Source organism: Eschrichtius robustus, chromosome 11, assembly GCF_028021215.1.
Source record: "Eschrichtius robustus isolate mEscRob2 chromosome 11, mEscRob2.pri, whole genome shotgun sequence".
In the NCBI taxonomy this organism is placed as follows: domain Eukaryota; kingdom Metazoa; phylum Chordata; class Mammalia; order Artiodactyla; family Eschrichtiidae; genus Eschrichtius; species Eschrichtius robustus.
The window spans coordinates 61689840-61708771 of NC_090834.1; the positions used below are offsets into that span (position 1 = coordinate 61689840).

An 18932-nucleotide genomic window follows, 5' to 3' on the forward strand; every position below is an offset into this window, starting at 1 on the left:
ATATAATTTAACCAGCTCCTGTTGAAGGACATTTACGTTTACCTCACTATAATCAACAATCTCAGATAACAACCTTGTCCATTCATCTTTTGCAAATTGTTTGATTATCTTTCTAAGGTAAATTCTTAAAAGTAGCGGAGCTGGGTCAAGAAGTACGCTCTTTTTATATTTGGGTTCAAGCTGCCAAATCGTCTACAGTTTTGCAGGGAGAGCAGAAGGAGGCTGCTGCATTAGTTCTGGTGCGAGACAGTGGCAACGGGTATTGCGAAGAAAGTACAGACTTCCAGGTGATCTAGCCAATCTAGGCCTGTTCTCGGTGGGTTGACATATTTCCTTCCTTTTTTCCTCTCTTTCACTTCTTTTTCTTAACATGGAGGAAGAACTGAGAACTGCATCTCCCAGCATTTCGCAAGGACCACACTCCCTGGGAACTGTAGTACCGGGTCTGAGAAGGGTCCGGAAGGAGGGCGAGATCTGTGGGCATGCTGGGAAATGTAGTCCAGCGGGAGGTGGTGGCGGGGCTCCGTGTGGGTGTGTGTGCGCGCGCGTAAAGAAGTCGGAGACGCCGCTATCACTGTCCCTTGGGGGATGGGGCCGCTGTGGTGCCTAACTTGCCTCCTATGTGGTCTTTGAGTCTACAAAAGCCACCCGCGGATGGTTGGCTTTATCCCATTGTCTGAGACCAAGGAGGGAATGGTCCCTCCGCATCGGGCGCGCGCCGGGAGGCGCAGGCTGCGCGCGGGCCGGAGTGGGGCATGCCGGGAGTTGTGGTCCCGGCGGGCTGAGGCTGTGGGACGTGTCGCGGCGCTGCGCTGGCTCCTCCTTCCCAGCCCTTCTCAGCGGTCCGCCGCCGCTTCCCTCAGCCTCCTCCTTCCTCGCCCGCAGCCCAGCGTCCCCTCCCCCCACCCGTCGGGCTCCTCGGCGGCTACTGCAGAGGATTCAGAGCCCGAGTCGCTGAGGAGGAGGAGGCTCCCAGTCCCTGCGCGCCATCCGCCACCTTACTGGACACGGGTGAGGGAGCGAGAGCGTCGCCTCTGTAGCCTTCAGAGAAGACAAGGGCATCGCCGCTTCAGCTGCCGCCGCCGCCGTTTTCGCCTGCAGCGGCTCGCCGGTGAGGAGATCACCACCCCCCCCAACCCTACCCCGGTCCGCTCTCCCTGAGCCTGGGCCGGTGGTACTGGGGAGAATGAGAGTGGGGGCTGCGGAGCCCCTTCGCGGGTTGGGGGAAGGGGGTTGAGGTCGCGATGGAACGGCGGGCTGGCTGGGGAGACTTGTCCAGGCGCGGGCTGGGGGTGGGGTGAGGGTGGGACACAAGCAGGTTGGGGGGGGAGAGACAAGGGAAGGGGACTTTTAATGGGAACGACCTGGGACAGGAGTGTGGGGCTGTAGGGTTGGGGTGGAATTTGGATGGTTTTGGGCGAAATGGATGTTGAGACAGGAGTGGGATGGCTTTTAATGGGGGAGGGGACTGACTGAGGGTGGTGGATTTGGGGTTGGCCTGGAGCTATTGACAGCTTGGGATCTGGGCCGGGTTGCGGGATAAGGGGTTGATTGTAACAGAGAGTGCGACTGCAGAGTTGGATAGGACCCTGGGGGGTGACTAATTCAGGAGGGTGGAATTTGGGGTGGACCTAGGGCAGGCTGATAGAGGTGGTAGGAGCCGGGGGTGAGGAGGGGCTTGGCATGGGCTGAGACCTGAGCTTGAAGTGGGCGCTTGCCATCTGGGGGTGGTGGAATTTGTTGAGATTTTATGGAATAGCGTGGGTTAGGAGAGCAGAGGAGGTAGAATTCGGGGTTTTCCTGGGGAGTGCTCATGGAGGTTGGAATAGGAGCTGGTGGGGGTGGGACTTTGAATGAGGGGAGTGTGAGGGTGAGCTGGCAGGAGGGGGTAAAGTAGAAGTTAGGCCCAAAATGGGCGGACAAGGATTGAAATTGGGCGGGGAGGGGAAGCGGGGGGAGCACAGTGGGATGGGATTTAGAGTGATCTTAGAACCACTGGTGGCTCCCTGGGTACAGGGTGAAGGCAGAGGGCACAGAAGATGCTTCTGGGCTGGACTCACTGAAAGAATAGTGGCTGGTGGTGAGCAAGGTTGGGGGATGGTATCTTGAAGAAAATGTCCCTTGGCCAAGGTGGCAGAGGGAGTTTTGGAGAAAGAATGTCTGAGATGAACTGGTAGGACTGGAGAGGTGGTTGCTGATAGTGAGGTAGCAGATGGGGCTAATTAAGGAGTGGGAAACCTGGGCTTGTTAGTATGGAGGGGGCAGGGAGGATGGAGAGGGGCAGTGAGCAGTGCTGGGAAGAGGCGGATTGGATGTTTCTGGAGAAGAAGGATTGAAATGGCCTCCAAGAGACACAAGAGGGTTGGGGGTTGGACTTAAATGGACAGCTTTGGAGGCTGTGGTTGGGGAGAGAGAAGGTACATAAAAGACTTTTCTAGAGGACTTCTTAAGCTGTTAGTTTTTGTTTGTTTCACTTGTATTAGTATCATATTTGGAAGTAAACCAACACAAAGGGTAAAGTTGAGAGGGGCTTCAGTTAAGGTAGAATAGAGGAGGGGAAAGTATCTTCTTTTTTTTTGAGGAGGAGAAAGTATCTTCTGTTATTCATGTATTATAAAAAGAAAGTTGGGGGAGAAAAACCCACTCCAGTAACTAAAGGTGAAGAAGATGAAACTGGAATGTGATAGATGTCTTTCTGTTTGATGTCTCTGCCTTCTCCTTTCCTCTCTCCTCCAGGTGCATTTAAAAATTAGTCCTGGAATTTGGTATTAAATAGATTTGATGAGCTTGAGGTGGTTAAGGGAGCATTCCTTGCTTGAGAACTGATGAATGAGACTGAAAAATACAAGGCTGAATTTATTTCCCAGTCAGGCAACGTGCATGTATTCAGAAAGAGCTTAGGCCTTTTTTTCCCCCTCCTCTTAAAATTGATTGCTTGAAGACTCCATTTATTGGTGTCCTGGTTTTCAAGGCAATTAGGCCCATCATTGTATTGCAGGCTAATAATCCAGAGATGAATCTGGGTACCACCGTTTTATGTAAACAGAGAGAAGACAGAAAATATGGAAATGTCATAAATATTCATTGGTGAGATAGTTTGGTATTTTCATTTGATTCTCTTTTGACATTACCTGATAAGATTTAAAATAATTGGACTATATTTCTGTAGATTGAATTTTCTTCTAAAGGAATTCAGGTGGTTAGAATTCTGTCAGATGTGGATAAAAACATAAAGAATCATTTTTATTTTATTTTTTTTAGGAGATGTAAGCGTATTCCATTAACTACAAAAACAATACCTCCATCTATTCATCAGAAATTTTATTTAAAGCTTAATGATATGCTCATTCTCATGGCAGAAGAGTGATGCTGGAAGGTAGAGAAGGGTGTTGATGGAGGAAACATCTTTAGGAAAATAGTTTTCTGGACTTAATTGCATTAACTGTGATATGTTAAACATGAAGTGGCTGTTGATTAGAGCTTAGACTGGGGAAAAAATGGGGAGGGATGTAAAGAGGGATGTAAGGCACCAACGGGATCAAAATAATTCTTTTTTTGTTCAAGCTTCAGGGTTCAGCTTGTAAACAAACCATTTTCCTTGGCTTTCACAATTGAACACATGAAAATACCCAATATTAAGAATCTTTTTTTTTTTTTTGTAGCTCCAAAATGGGCAGAATGATTGAAGGTTGGACTTATCCTTGGAATTGAAAGTGTTTTGTTATGAGGAAGCTTTCTGTATTGCAATAAAAATCCGGTGTGAGCAGTTACCCATAATTTGATGAGAGAGTAATCTAACTAATGCAAGCATTTCTCCTCATAACTTTACTCCGGGGTCCAGACGTTGCTTTTGTGGATCTACAGGCTTGATCTAGAGGTGGGATATTTATATAAAAGCCCTAGCTTTTGAGAGCTCAGAATGAAAAGTAATCGCTTGGGAGAAATGTCTTGGTGGATTTTCTTTTTCCCCCTCACAGCTGTGTTCACCTGTGCAGTAGAAATGTATATAAAGTGTTTTAGTATCTTCACCTCATTAGATTCTTCCAGTATTCTGGTGACAAGGGGAGAGCAGTGGAGGTATTGGTAGACAGGTACCTTGGTAGAATGAATAGCTTGTTAATTTAGAGGTTGAGAGTCCTGAGTTCAAATCCCCTTTCTACCACTTGATAACCTAGTGATTTTAGTAAAGTCATTAAAAACCTTTCATACTTAGTGGTAATGGTTGCATAACATTGTGAATGTACTTACTTGCACTAAATTGTACGATTAAATACAGTTAAAATTGTAAAAAAATGAACAAAAAACAGTTGTCAAGGAGCTTTCAGTGTCATGGGAGAGATAGATGATTTAAATGTCGTGAGAAAAGTGAGGCAAAACTAACGTAGTGGTCAGGAGTGTGGGTTCTGAAGTCTGTCCACCATTTACTACTAGCTATGTGACCTTGGGCAGAATGGTCTCATCTGTAAAATGGGCATAAGAGAACTAATCTCATAGGGTTGTTTTGAGGATTAAACAAAAGAATCCATGGTAAGCATTTAATACAGTGTGTTACATAGTACACATTAAAAAATATTAGATATTACTATTAGATAGAAGAGACTAGAATGTGAATAGCCTTGTGTGTCCTACCATTGAGTTCTTAGTATTATGATCTATTATTTAGTAAGGAGGTATTACTTTGTATTATTATCTCACAGTTTATCTGCATATTTGTATGTTGGTACTATAGTCTAGGAACTTTTAAAAAAAATATTTATTTATTTATTTATTTGGTTGTGCCGGGTCTTAGTTGCAGCTTGCAACTAAGCCCATGCGCCTTAATTGAGGCATGCGAACTCTTAGTTGCGGCATGCATGTGGGATCTAGTTCCCTGACCAGGGATCAACCCAGGCCCCCTGCATTGGGAGCGCAGAGTCTTAACCACTGCGCCACCAGGGAAGTCCCTAGTCTAGGAACTTCAAACAGTAAAGTACTAAACATATATTAGCTGTTAGTTTCCTCATCTATAAAATAAGAAGAAAAACTGCTGAGAGGTAAAATGACTTGCTTAAGATTACACAGTGAGTGGAAGAGTTTGGGTTACAGCCCTGAAATTCTGATTCTTCAACCCTGTTTATATCTTCTTTTTAAATTGTGAGATAAACCATATGTATAAAAGTGCATATAATATAGATCTTCAATTTAAAGAATGATAGCAAATTGAAGGCCTATGTTTTTGCTACCCAGTTTAACAAAAAGGAGATTTTTAGTACCTTTAAAGCTTCTTGTGATTCCCCACCTGATTGAATCTCTGTCCTTCTCCCTCAGAAGTAACCACTTTCCTGAATTTTGTGTGAATCATTCCCTTGCTTTTAAAAATAGTTTTACCAAACAAGTATGTATCCTAAACAATATATTTTGTACCTTTATAACTTTATATACATAGGATCATAGTGTAAGTATTTTTCTGTGACTTGCTTTTTTCTTATTTATTATCCTTATTTTTTAATTTTAAAAGAGCTTTATTTCTTCCACCATTAATTAAAATAACATGCTCATAGCAGAAATTGAAAATTACAGAAAAATAAAAGGAAGCAATATTATTGTCTATAGTCCCATTACTCAGCAGCACTTCTTATTTGTATGTATATTATATATACACATATAAAAATATATTCTTTAGTATATGTCTGTAAGTATGCATGTACATACATATATGGGTATTCTAGATGGCAAGAGGAAGCCAGTTTGCATTTATGGATGATCAGATTATCCAGATGTGGATCAATCATACTTGGAAATAGGAATGGGAGAGGGTAGTAGCAGCCTTTGTGAGCTGTGAAAGAACAGCATCTTAAGAGTTTTTTCTTATTGGCGGATTTTTTATTTACTAGATACTGATTCTTTGTAATACCAGCTTACAGCTTCATGTCATGTTTTGGCAAGTCACTTAACTCTTCTGATCAGAATTTCTGTGCATCTTTCTTTTTGCATAAAGGCAGCCTGGTACATTGGTCCTGACCTGATTGTACAGGAGGGTCTGTTCTCTGATGTACAGAGTGTACCATGAATAGGAAATCATTAGTTATGCATATCAGAAGCTTAGCAGCCTAAACCCCAAGAATTTTTTGTCTAAGAGATGTGAAATCCAAATGCATTAATAATCTGTTGGAGTTTCAGTTTACTCTCCTGTAAAGTGGGGCTCAAATGAGGTAATAAATGTGAAAATACTCTTTAAACTGTAAAGGACTATATAAAAGTTGGGGTTTTTTTTGTTTTTTGTTTTTTCCTCTCTAGTTTACAAAAATGAAATCAGGGCACCCCACACAGAGGTGAAAAGCTTGTCATATTTGGTTTATTGCCTTTCCAAAGGGTTCTTCTCCCAGTGGAGGAGGAATACATGAAGATCAGTTCACAGTTTCTCCCTTAAAACTTGAAGATTGTTGGATATAGTGGGACAGAGAGGGTGCTAGAGGACTTTCTCCTAGTGAGTTTATGGGACCTGGTTCTACATTGACTGTGCTGGCTTGCTCAAAATGAAACAATTGACGCTTTTTGAAGTGGAGAATGCAGTATACAACGTTTGCTCTTCACTATCCTGACAAATACAGTCATTACCCTCTTAGTTTTCTACCTGTAACATATTACAGGGTAGAGTAGTACAGTGAGATGGATTATTTATGCATATGTAAAAGAGAGATAATACTCAATTGTTGGGTTGTTAATGGATTATATGAGATAAGAAGGACAAAGAACCCGGAACACTGAATGGCACATACGTAGTTGGTGCTTAATATGGTAAACACTACTGTTGTTATTTTTATTTTACTTATGAATTGTTTAGAGCTAACTTTTCCTCCAGGCTATTCTTTTATTATTCAGTCTTTTCCTGCTGCTGTTATCTCCCCTCACTCATTTTACATTTGGAATATAAATTTATTTTAAAATTATCATAAGTAAAGCAAAACAAAGGATGTAAATCCTCAACGAATTCCAAGGCCAAGGAGCTAGTAGTTGGGTGTGTGACAGATATGTTTAAGACATCTGTTCAACAAGTATCTATTGAGTGGTTATTAGATGACAGTCAGGGAGTGCTGGGAGTATGGGATACAAAAATTAAAATTCCCTCCTCTTAAGGAGCTTATAGTTAATCTAGTGTGGAGACAGACATGTCACACATAACTGTAGCATAATGGAATAATTGCTACGGTGGGGACCTGGGCAAGGGCCGTGGGGAGGATGGAGGTTGACATGGCCTGACCTGCCTGAGGGAGCAAGGAAGAGAGAGATGCTTGGGGGAGTTAATGCTTGAGCTGAGACCTGAAGGATATGTGGATGTACTGGGGAAGTAGAGGTTACGAATGTTTCATGATGTCAACAGCACAATCTTCCTTGATTTTTCCCTCCCAGTGTTCTTGCAGGCCTTACTTTGTACCTCTTTTTACGGGCTTTCTAGCATGTATGCCTACTGTAAAACCAAATAAACAGGGGCTTAACCGCTGGTGGCGCAGTGGTTAAGAATCCACCTGCCAATGCAGGGGACACGGGTTTGAGTCCTGGTCTGGGAAGATCCCACATGTTGCGGAGCAGCTAAGCCTGTGCGCCACAACTACTGAGCCTGCGCTCTAGAGCCCGTGAGCCACAACTACTGAGCCGTGTGCCACAACTACTGAAGCCCGCACGCCTAGAGCCCGTGCTCTGCAACAAGAGAAGCCACTGCAATGAGAAGCCCAGGCACCACAACGAAGAGTAGTCCCTGCTCGCCGCAACTAGAGAAAGCCCGTGCATAGCAACAAAGACCCAGTGCAGCCAAAAATAAATAAATAAAATAAATGAATTAAAAAGAAAAAAATAAGGGGAGAGATTCTCCCCTCCCTTTAAAAAAAAAACAAACCAAATAAGCAAATTCCCAGGCATGCTGTACTATTATGCCCTTATTCTTTCCATATGTTGTGCCTTCCACCTGGAAAGCCCTCCCCCTACTGAGTTCCTTAATCTTTACTTTGTCCATTAGATGAGCTGTACTAATGAATGTATTTCATGGTTGTTCTTTCCAGTCTGTTGTTTAGCAGGAAGAGATTTTTTTTTTTTTTAGAAGAGGGATATATATATATTTTTTAATAAATTTATTTACTTATTTATTTTTGGCTGTGTTGGGTCTTCGTTTCTGTGCGTGGGCTTTCTCTAGTCGCGGTGAGCGGGGGCCACTCTTCATCGTGGTGCGCGGGCCTCTCACTGTCGTGGCCTCTCGTTGCGGAGCACAGGCTCCAGACGCACAGGCTCAGTAGTTGTGGCTCACGGGCCTAGTTGCTCTGCGGCATGTGGGATCTTCCCAGACCAGGGCTCGAACCTGTGTCCCCTGCATTGGCAGGCAGACTCTCAACCGCTGTGCCACCAGGGAAGCCCAGGAAGAGATTTTTGAAGTTTTTGAAACTACCTGATATTTAAGAAGAGATCTTTATTGTTTCTGCTTTCTCAGTAAATGTTGATATTCCTTAGTGTTGGCTCCTTGACTCACTGGACTTTTTAAGATTCTTTCTTTGAGTAGTCTTGCCCACTCTGTTGGCTTTAACTGCTGCTGTATGGTGATGACTCTCAAAATCTCTATCTCCAGCTCAGACCTCTTTCCTGAGCTCTAGACTTGTATATCTCACTGTCTACTGGCAACCTGCATACATCCATTTTGATGGTCCTTAAATTCAGTAGGTCCAGAACAACTCATTTTCCCCATCTCCTTCTTCTGACCTCTCCCCTTTTGTATCTCCCCCAAAAGTTAAAATCATCTCTTCCTGTAGTTTTGTCCTAACTTAAAGGCACTGCTGTTCATCCAGTCATTCAAGATATGAATCTGTGCTCTTAGTCTTTTCTTCTCCCTTATCTCTATAGCCAAAAATAAATCCTTCTAAATATTTCTGAAACTCATCTCCCCTTTCCTACTGTTATCCCCTTAGTTCAGGCCCTAATCTTACCTAGACAAGAGCAGTAGCCTCCTCTAACTAGTTTGTATATCACCCATGTAGTAAACCTGTCTTCCACCCAGCAGCCAGAACATCTACCCAGTGGTGTGTATGTCCACATCACTCCCTTGCTTAAATCCCTTCATTGGCTCTAAAGTCTTAAGCTCCTTAGCATGACATATTAGGCCTTCTGTGACCTGTCCTTATGTACTCCTTCTGCCTGATCTCCCATCACTGGTAATACTGAGTAGCATGTAGTTTCTACAGATATTTTACAGTTTCACACCTTTGCTCATGCTGTTTCTCCTTTTATTCATCCCCCTGGGTTAAGTGCATCTGCCCTAAGGAACCTTACAGAATCCTTAAGGTTGTCATAAGTGCCCCCATTTTGTTCACAGGGAGTATCCAGTGTGTGCCTCTGTCATAATATTGATACTTGCCCTGTTTTAGGAAAATTGACTGTTTCTGTCTGCTCCTTCACTTAACTGTAAGTTTCTTGGGGGCAGGGGCTGTGTTCTAGTCATCTTATAAAGTCCTAGGTCCTGGAGGGTGCCTTGCAGGTAGTGAATGATTAATTTTTGAACTGAACATAGTAAGGAGAGATGACAAACCAGTAGTATGATATTCTAACGAGGAGTAAGGTGATAGGTGTTTTTCCAGATGTAGGTTTTTATTTATTTAGAATGGAATTTAGAATTTAATTGGATCGATAAAGGCTTTGATGATGATGGTGTATAGCACAAGGTTCAAAAGTAGAAGACAGCAAGATGGTGTGCTCAGGGGTTGGCAAATGCTTTCTGTAAAAAAAATATATTAGGATTTGTGGGTCACATACAGTCTCTATTATTTTTTTCTCCTTCTCTTTCCCCTCCCCATCTTCTCCCTTCTTCCCTCCTCCTATGTTTCATTCTTAGCTCACAAGCCATACAAAAACAGGCCATGGGTGTGCCATAGCTTGACAATCACTGGTATGTTATCAGAAATCAGACTTAAAGTTGTAGACTTTTTTTGTCGTCCCCCCCCACCCCCCTCTGCCGCGAGGCCTGCGGATCTTAGTTCCCTGAACCGAGCCCCCTGCAGTGGAAGCACTGCATCTTAACCACTGAACTGCCAGGGAAGTCCCTTAAAGTTGTAGCCTAGTGAAGAGCAAAGAGGCTAAAGCAAATTCATTTTTCTTGTTTTGTTTATTATAAAATTTAGTTCCTTAGGAAATAATGCACATCTTTAGTACTGAAAATAATTGTAGAGAATCTTTTTTGTCAAACTACTCTGTTTATCTAAAAGTTTATTTTGTTAAATAGGCCATCGATTTCTTTTCTTTTTTTTTAAATATTTATTTATTTATTTATTTGGTTGTGCTGGGTCTTAGTTGCGGCAGGCAGGCTCCTCAGTTGTGGCTCGCTGACTCCTCTGTTGTGGCATGCATGTGGAATCTAGTTCCTTGACCAGGGATTGAACCTGGGCCCCCTGCATTGGGAGCGTGGAGTCTTAACCACTGCACCACCAGGGAAGTCCCTAGGCCATGGATTTCTGTATAAAGATGCTATGGAAACACCTTGGTTTATAAAGCTCCAATACAGCTCCCCTGCCTTTTTCCTGTTAGGCAGGTGTCTGGGTACTTTCAGAATATGCCTATTTTTATGATGTTATAGATTGTGCTTTTTCTTAGATACAGACATTCTGAAGGAACCCTGGGCTGATATATTTTTCACAGTAAGCTTCAATCCCTGGCTGACTAGAGATTATAATCTTGATTTGGCTTCTGATCATGTCCTTCAGGCTTGATAGTTTCTGCTGATGCTCATATTTTCTAGCTTCTGTTTTATAGCTTTATATACATATCCTAGTTTTCTTTTTTTTTTTTTTCAAGCATTGTGTTTTTGTTTTTGTTTTTTTTGGCCGCACCACGCGGTTTGTGGGATCTCAGCTCCCTGACCAGGGATTGAATCCAGACCATGGGAGTGAAAGCCCAGAATCCTAACCACTAGGCCACCAAGGAACTCCCTATCTTAGTTTTCTAATGTGTTGTCCTCTCTCTTTTATTTTGAGTTGGTAGCAGAAATCCCTGTCTGTAAATATAGCTACACTATTTATACTTCTGCAAATATAATTATACTATTTTATTTGATCTACAGTGCATAGGTTGGTCATGTAGCATTATTTTCATTTTAAGGATGAAGAAATCAAGAGTCAAGAGGGTAATTTATTTTTGGCCTTAGGACTAGTAGGAGATGAAGATGGAAAGACAGAAAGGACTTAATATTTGAATATCTGTGGTAGGCAATATGCTGGGTGCTTTCTCTCCCTTATATAATTTAATCCTCACATTTACCCTGTTTAGGGTATTGTGCCCATTTTACAGAAGAGGAAGCTGAAGCAACTGAGGCCTATAGGGATTAAGTAGCTTGCTTGCATTTGGTTACATAGTAAAAGAAGAGAAGCTTGTATTAAAAACCTGATCTACCTTGCTCCAAACTCCTTGTTCTTTTTACTGTGTTGTATGTAAAAGTTCCCTGGTTTTAAATTCTTAGATCAGTATTTTTCAACCTACTTAGGTGAGCAGTAGCTTGGCTACACATTAGAATCACCTGAAAACCTGTCTAAAAAAAAAAATACCCTACTTCTACCCTGACCAGTGCTAACAAAATTTCTTCACATGAGCCTAAAGCAGGTGTGTGTATGGGTGTATTTTTGTTTAGAAAATATAGATTAAAAAGAAATTGTATTGAGGTATATATACAAGAAAAAGTGCACAGAAAGTGTAACCAGCACTCAGATCAAGAAAGGGAACGTTGGGAATTCCCTGGCAGTCCAGTGGTTGGGACTCGGTGCTTTCACTGCTGTGGCCTGGATTCAGTCCCTGGTTGGGTAACGAATATGCTGCCTTCCAATACCATAGATTGTTTTTGCCTACTTATGAACTTTTATAAGGTATGACTGGGTTTTGCACTCAACTTTGTTTGTGAGGTTCATTTATGTTCTTGTATGTAGCAATAGTTTATCCTTCTCATTGCTATATAGCAATAGTTCTCAAACATTTTGGCGTCTTCACTTTTCCTATTAAAGACCCCAAAGAGCTTTTGTTTGTGGGTTGTGTCTACCAGTATTTACTGTGTTAAAAATTAAACCTGTGCATTTAAAAATAATAAACTTATTAAATGTTAACATATTTTAATGAAAATAGCTATATTCCACCAAAATAGAAGAATAATATTTAAAATTTTTCCAAATCTCTTCACTGTCTGACTGGATACATTCAGTTTGCTGCAACTGGTTGTTTTGTTGGTGGTATATAAAGAAAATCCAGTCCCACATATATGTGGCTAGAAAAGGGAGGAATTTTTTTTTTAATAAATAAATCTATCTATCTATCTATCTATTTATTTATTTATTTATGGCTGTGTTGGGTCTTCGTTGCTGTGTGCGGGCTTTCTCTAGTTGCGGCGAGCGGAGGCTACTCTTCGTTGCAGTGCGCGGGCTTCTCATTGCGGTGGCTTCTCTTGCTGCAGAGCACCGGCTCTAGGCGTGCAGGCTTTAGTATTTGTGGTACGAGGGCTCTAGAGTGCAGGCTCAGTAGTTGTGGCACATGGGCTTAGTTGCTCCGCGGCTTGTGGGATCTTCCTGGACCGGGGCTCGAACCCGTGTCCCCTGCATTGGCAGGCGGATTCTTAACCACTGTGCCACCAGGGAAGCCCTGACAGGCAGATTCTTAACCACTTTGCCACCAGGGAAGTTCCAGGAGGAATGTTTTAATTGGCTTTTTTTTTTTTGGCTGCACCGAGAGGCTTATGGGATCCTAGTTCCCCTACCAGGGATCGAACCCAGGCTCCCGGCAGTGGAAGCACAGAGTCCTAACCACTGGGCTGCCAGGGAATTCCCTTGACTGACTTTTTAGATAACTATGGATATTCTTTTTTTAGATACTACACCAAAACTTGTCAGTTGGTAGTTTCTTTAGAGGTCCATTATCTTGTGGAATCTGAAACCATATCAGTGAGCCTTTCATACTCTGTTACACTAAAGTCCATTGGTCTGTTGTGTACTTTGAATGGATTTTCTACTCATGCATAATTTTGTGTCATCATGCTTTGGTCATTTTGAAAACATTGGTTCATTGAGTTATGCAGATCTTCTAAAATGTTGACGTATTTTATTATACAGTATCAAAAAATCACATTTGTTAATATCTCTACCCATTTCATCAGACAAGTCTTCTGTAGTTTTTGCTTGAAAGCCTAAATTCTATCATTGGCAACAAATACTGACAGTTGTTTTCCTTGAAGTGACAGTCTCACATTGTTCATTTTTGAAAAAATGTCTGCCAAACATCCAAGTCTGAATAATCAGTTTGTCTGGCAGTTGTTCTTTCAAGTAAAAATGGTGTTTCATGAAAAAAAGCAGGTAGTTCAGCTTGCAACTTAATTGCACAAGTGCCTTAGTGCTTTTCCTTGAGATAACTCTTTTACTTTGCTATGCAGAAAAATGTGTAGTTAAGGACTGAGATTTTTGTGGCTTCAGCAAGACCTCAAAATAGTTCTTTTTTTTTTGGCCTGGCTATGTAGAATGCAATGACACTATTACAGTTTGATGTCACTGCCTTAATTCAATACAAGATGATATAGTTTTATTTATTAGTATAATTATGTTTCCAGGCTTTACTGATTTCTTATTGAAGGAATAGGTGGATTTGTTAAAACTTTACTAAAAGTACTGCTTTGAAAGCTAGCATGAATGCAGTTGGTCTTTCACTTAGTAGAACTTTAGAGTTGAGCAGTTTTACAGCTTTGTCAGGATGTTAGAAAATCATTGGGCTTGGGACTTCCCTGGCGGTCCAGTGGTTAAGACTTCGCCTTCCAGTGCAGGGCGTGCGGTTTCGATCCCTGGTTGGGGAACTAAGATCCCACATGCCTTGTGGCCAAAAAACCAAAACATAAAACAGAAGCAGTGTTGTAACAAATTCAATAAAGACTTTAAAAATGGTCCACATCAAAAAAAAAAAAGAAAAAAATCATTGGGCTTGATGCTTATTCTTTACCACTTGTGTGTGCACGTGCGCGCGCGCGTGTTTTAATATTTATTTATTTATTTTGTCTGTGCCGGGTCTTAGTTGCAGCATGCGGGATCCTTTGTTGTGGTGTGCGGGATCTTTAGTTGCGGCATGCATGCGGGATCTAGTTCCCCTATCAGGGATCGAATCCGGGCCCCCTGTATTGGGAGCACGGAGTCTTACCCACTGGACCACCAGGGAAGTCCCACCACTTGTGTTGAAAGAAAGGCATGAAGTGGTCTTTAGGGAACTGTGCATAGCTGTGTATAAAAGTGATTCTGTGTCTTCCTACCCTTAACCTGGAGCATTTGCAGTAGAAAAAGAAAAAGATGCAGATGAAGCCACAGCCAGGTGATCTTGTTGTGTAATGACTTTGGTTTTTCACTATGATTGGGCAGAGGGGGATGGAGGAGGTTGGCTAAATAAGTCATAATAATGAGCATTGTTTTACCTTTCAGCCAACACCCCTATACAGCCTGGAACCTTAGTTCTAGGGGGAGGAGAATTAACATTCATTGTGTGCCTGCATTGTGCTAGGCCCTTTATGTGTGGTAACTTATTTAAGCTCACCATTAGACTGTAGGGTGGCCATAATTATTTTATTTTACACATGAGAAAGTTTAGGCTCAGAGATGTAGAGCCTACTCAGGCCCACCAGCCAGTAAGTGACTAGAGTGGGATTTATTCGCAGACTTTGCTACCTCCATAGCCTATGAATGGTCTTTCCTATATTCTGTGCTATCTTCCAAGGACAGTGTGTCACTGATTATTTCTGTATCCTTGATACCTGGAACCTAGTAGGGTTTAGTACATTTTTGTTGAATAATTGAGTTGGTGCTAAATGAGTGAACCAGTTTTTACAGAGTAGGATGTAACCTAACACCCCTGGGCTACTGTGTAGATTGGTGCATGGTAGGGTCTGGTCACCATTTGTTGTTGTGGGGAAAGGGTCAGTCTTCTTAATGATAGACTCTGTGAAACTATTTAAATAATTTGGATATTTAGGAATTGAAGAGATCTAATGGGATGAATTTTCCTTAGATTGTCAATAATCTCTTCAGAAATAGGTAATATATCTATGCTGCCCTTGTTTTCCCCCATATTAGCTGTGAGACCTTGGGCAAGTTACTTTACTGTACCTCATTTTTTTAATCTTTAAAAAGGGAAGGACAGCAATAATAGTACATAATTCCTAGGTAGTTGTGAGGATTGAATGAGACAATTCATATAGAGAACTTAGCACAGTGCTTGGTATATATTACTGTCAATAAATGGGAGCTGTTATTCATATTATTCTTCTAGAATGAAGCATGGATTTAGTGTGACTTTTAGCATGTGAAGAAGGAACAGTATTTTGGCTTTTAAAGCATTTTTATTAGAGAAATAAAGCACTGAATTTATTGGGTTTTTTTTTTTGGAATTTGTTTTCTGAGTGTAGTTTACTTGGTCTTCCTGGCAGCGAAGGTCTATAATTTTGGCTGTTTGCCTGGGTTTGTTGGTGAACCAATGCAGGTATAGTATGGCTTTTGGCTCTCCATCAACTTTTTAAACTTTTTAGTCTAGTTGAAACAGTTTGAATTGTTTTGGAGAGTTCACTGATGTTGATAGTTCTTTCTAAATTAAAAATGTCAGTGAATGTGAGAAATGCCCCTTTCTAAATTTTTTTTCTAACTATACCACTCATTACTGAGGGGATCAAATATTTCTCCATAGTACTCTGCCCCAGAACCAAAGGAGGAGGGTGTTTTTTGAATTTTTCTGCATTTATTTTTGTTGGTGGTAATTTTATCCATACTTTTGAGGTTTATGGCTTTGACAGAACTTTTTTTTTTTTTGAAGTATAGTTGACAGTACATTTTGATCAGGCTGTGGAGTTATGGAGGAGAAAACCAACTATCCATTCTAAATGAGCATATCTGAAAGCCTGCCTGCCCTTCAATCAAGTGTCACTGTCTCCTAGATGGGGTTCCCTAGTATGGTTTTTAGTAAGACAGTTAGCTCAGTGTTCTCTCCCAAACTCTCTCCAGTGTCATTCATTGTTTGCCTCTCCTCCCAGCTTGCATGTTTTACCTTTAGTACTAATGATGTGTATATTGTTTGGTGTTTGCAGTTCTCCAGACGTGCCAAGCTTCTTGCTTTAATGTCTTTGCACATGCTCCTCTCTGGGCCTGGACATCTCCTTTTAACTTTTAACTTGTCTAACTCCTACTCAGCCTTTAAGACTCAGCCTAGGAGTTAACCTTTTCCAGAAAGCTTTCCTTGACTTCTCCGGGTTGGGATTGGGTGCCCCGTCTCTGGGTTGCCCTATCTCTGGGTTGTAATTATCCATTTATTATTTATTGGTCTCCTCTACTTGCAGTGAGCAGGGATTGCATCTAATCATCCTTTTATCCTCAAGAGCTCATTTTTGGACCTTACACAGAATAGGCACCAGTAAGGTCTTGTTGAGTGAATCCATAGTTTCAGCCTGGTCTGTTAGCACTGTAACTTCCCAACCATGTTGTTCTAGGCTGAGTTTTAGTAGAATGACTTTTCTTTTGTGGCCATTGCACCTTCCCCTGCCTCCCCTTGTGCTGTGTCCACTATACTTCAGCTCACACTCATCCTCTATTCTTTGCCCATAGCTGGGTCAGTAGAATGGTGTACACACTAGACATGTATATCTTCATAAAGAACTTGATTTGTGACAGATCCTGGAATCTCACTTGGAATGAATGAAATCACATTGGTAAATGGAGAAGTTGGGACGTTATGATTGCTTTTCTAACTCTTAGTTCTTTTCTCCGCTTCCAAGTTTCCTCTTTATTAATTTCTTTGTCAATTTTGACTTTTAGGTAACATAAAATGAGTGTTATGAAACCAAACCACAGGTACTCTGCTTATGCATTTGATTTTTTTGAGCCTAAATATAGGATTTGACTTTTATGGTGGTGGGATGACTGAGACTTTAAGAAATGTAGGGTTTTTAAGCCTTATTAAGCCCTTCATAGTTCCTGAGACGTGATTTAAATTATGGCTTCCAGAAAAAATTTTGTTGATTAGAGTCTTAGTAGCAGGCAGAAATAATCATTTATGCTTGCATTCATTTAGTTAACATGGATATCAGGCTCTGTGCTAGGTAGGTTCTGATGATACACAGAGATGAGTAAGATGTGGTCTCTGTCTCCAAGGAACTCCCAGGTGCAAGGGAGAAGCTATAAATAAATACATTACAGTTCAGTGTATGGTACATGCTGTAGAATAAGTAGCAGAGAGGGAGGTGTTAATGACTTTTTCAGGGAAGAGTTCTTGGAGGAATAGACACCTGAGCTTATTTCTGAAAGAACATTAGGTCTTGTGTGTGGAAGATTCTGGATATATGGTCATAAAATCTGGATTTGAACCCCAGCTCTGCCACTTACTAGCTGTCTGACTTGGCGCAAGTTGTTTAAGCACTCTGAATCTCAGTTTTTTTCCCCTGTAAAGTGAGGATGACCATGTCTGTATCTGCTTTTGAAAGTTGTGAGGATTTAATATATGTGAAAGAATTTCATAAATGTGCGCAACAAATATTATATCCTGCTTGTTTTCCTTTTTTAATAAATTTATTTATTTATTTATTTATTTTTGGCTGCGTTGGGTCTTCATTGCTGCGCGCGGGCTTTCTCTAGTTGTGGTGAGCGGGGGATACTCTTCGTTGTGGTGCGCGGGCTTCTGATTGCGGTGGCTTCTCTTTGTTGTGGAGCACGGGCTCTAGGTGCATGGGCTTCGGTAGTTGTGGCACAGAGGCTCAGTAGTTGTGGCTTGCGGGCTCTAGAGTGCAGGCTCAGTAGTTGTGGCACACGGGCTTAGTTGCTCCACTGCATGTAGGATCTTCCCAGACCAGGGCTCAAACCTGTGTCCCCTTCATTGGCGGGTGGATTCTTAACCACTGCGCCACTAGGGAAGTCCCTATATCCTGGTTTTTGTGTTTTATTTATTCATTGATAATAGTATTTTGACAGATTGGAGCATAAGTTTTCTTACTCAAACCAGAAATGAGAAAAAGAAAAAGATTGGGTATGTTAGTGTATAGATGTCATTTATAAAGCATTAACACTGTATAAACATCATGATTTAGAGCAAAGAGTTTTTAAAGTCCAGAATCCATGAAACTTTGGTTCTGTGCTGCTATGGAAGATACTGCTTAAGATGCTTAAGGAGTGGTCTCTGAAAAAGTACTGAGTGTGGTTCTGAGTGACTTGGATGGCAATAAGCCAAACTGGAAAGAGCTCCATTTCTTGTCAGGAGACTTATATCTGTGCCACTATTAAAGGTTATTTAACATTTCAGAATTGCATTTTTCCCATCAATAAAACAGAGAAAAATAATAGTAATTTGCAGACTGAGAATTAGGGATAAAATGGGTAAAGTGCATACTATTAGCCATAATCAGTTAAAAGTTTAATTTGTAGAATTTTAAAACAAATTTTCTCCTCTTTCAATACAAGAGACTTCTTTTAGAGAAACTTGCTTAAAGAATAGAGGGGACTTTCTATCATTTGTACTATACTAAGACTTACAGTATTTTACTTCTTTCTTCAAATTCATTCCTCAGAATAATTTTGCAAGGTGAGTTTAAATCCCAGCTCTTGCACTCACTGGCTGTATGACCTCAAAGTTACTTAATCTTTCTGTAACTTATTTTATCCATCTATGAGATGGGGATATAGTGGTATTTACAATGTATAGTTGTTGGGAGGATTAAATGAGATAATTACATAAAGTGCTTAGATTGGTGTTTGGCACATGGTACGATTTCAATAAATGGTAGCATTGTTATTATCACTTTCATTTTATAAATGAGGAACTGGATACAGATTTAGCACCCTGAATAGATTCACTTGAAACCTGGGATTCAATCCAGCTTTGTGCAATGCCATTACTCTTTATCCTTTTACCAGGCTGCATTTTGTAATTAACATTTTATT

General features: G+C 41.2%; 1 protein-coding gene across 2 annotated transcripts in view; it reads left to right on the forward strand.

Moving 5' to 3' along the window:
* Window positions 1-839: 839 nt before the first annotated feature.
* Window positions 840-18932, forward strand: part of FAM168A (family with sequence similarity 168 member A) — a 212312-nt gene continuing 194219 nt past the window's right edge. The window contains exon 1 of one of the 2 annotated variants that reach the window (XM_068554505.1): window positions 840-1111. The gene's annotated coding sequence lies outside the window, so the exon portion shown is untranslated. The remainder of the gene's footprint in view (window positions 1112-18932) is intronic. The other variant, XM_068554506.1, reaches the window with a different exon arrangement.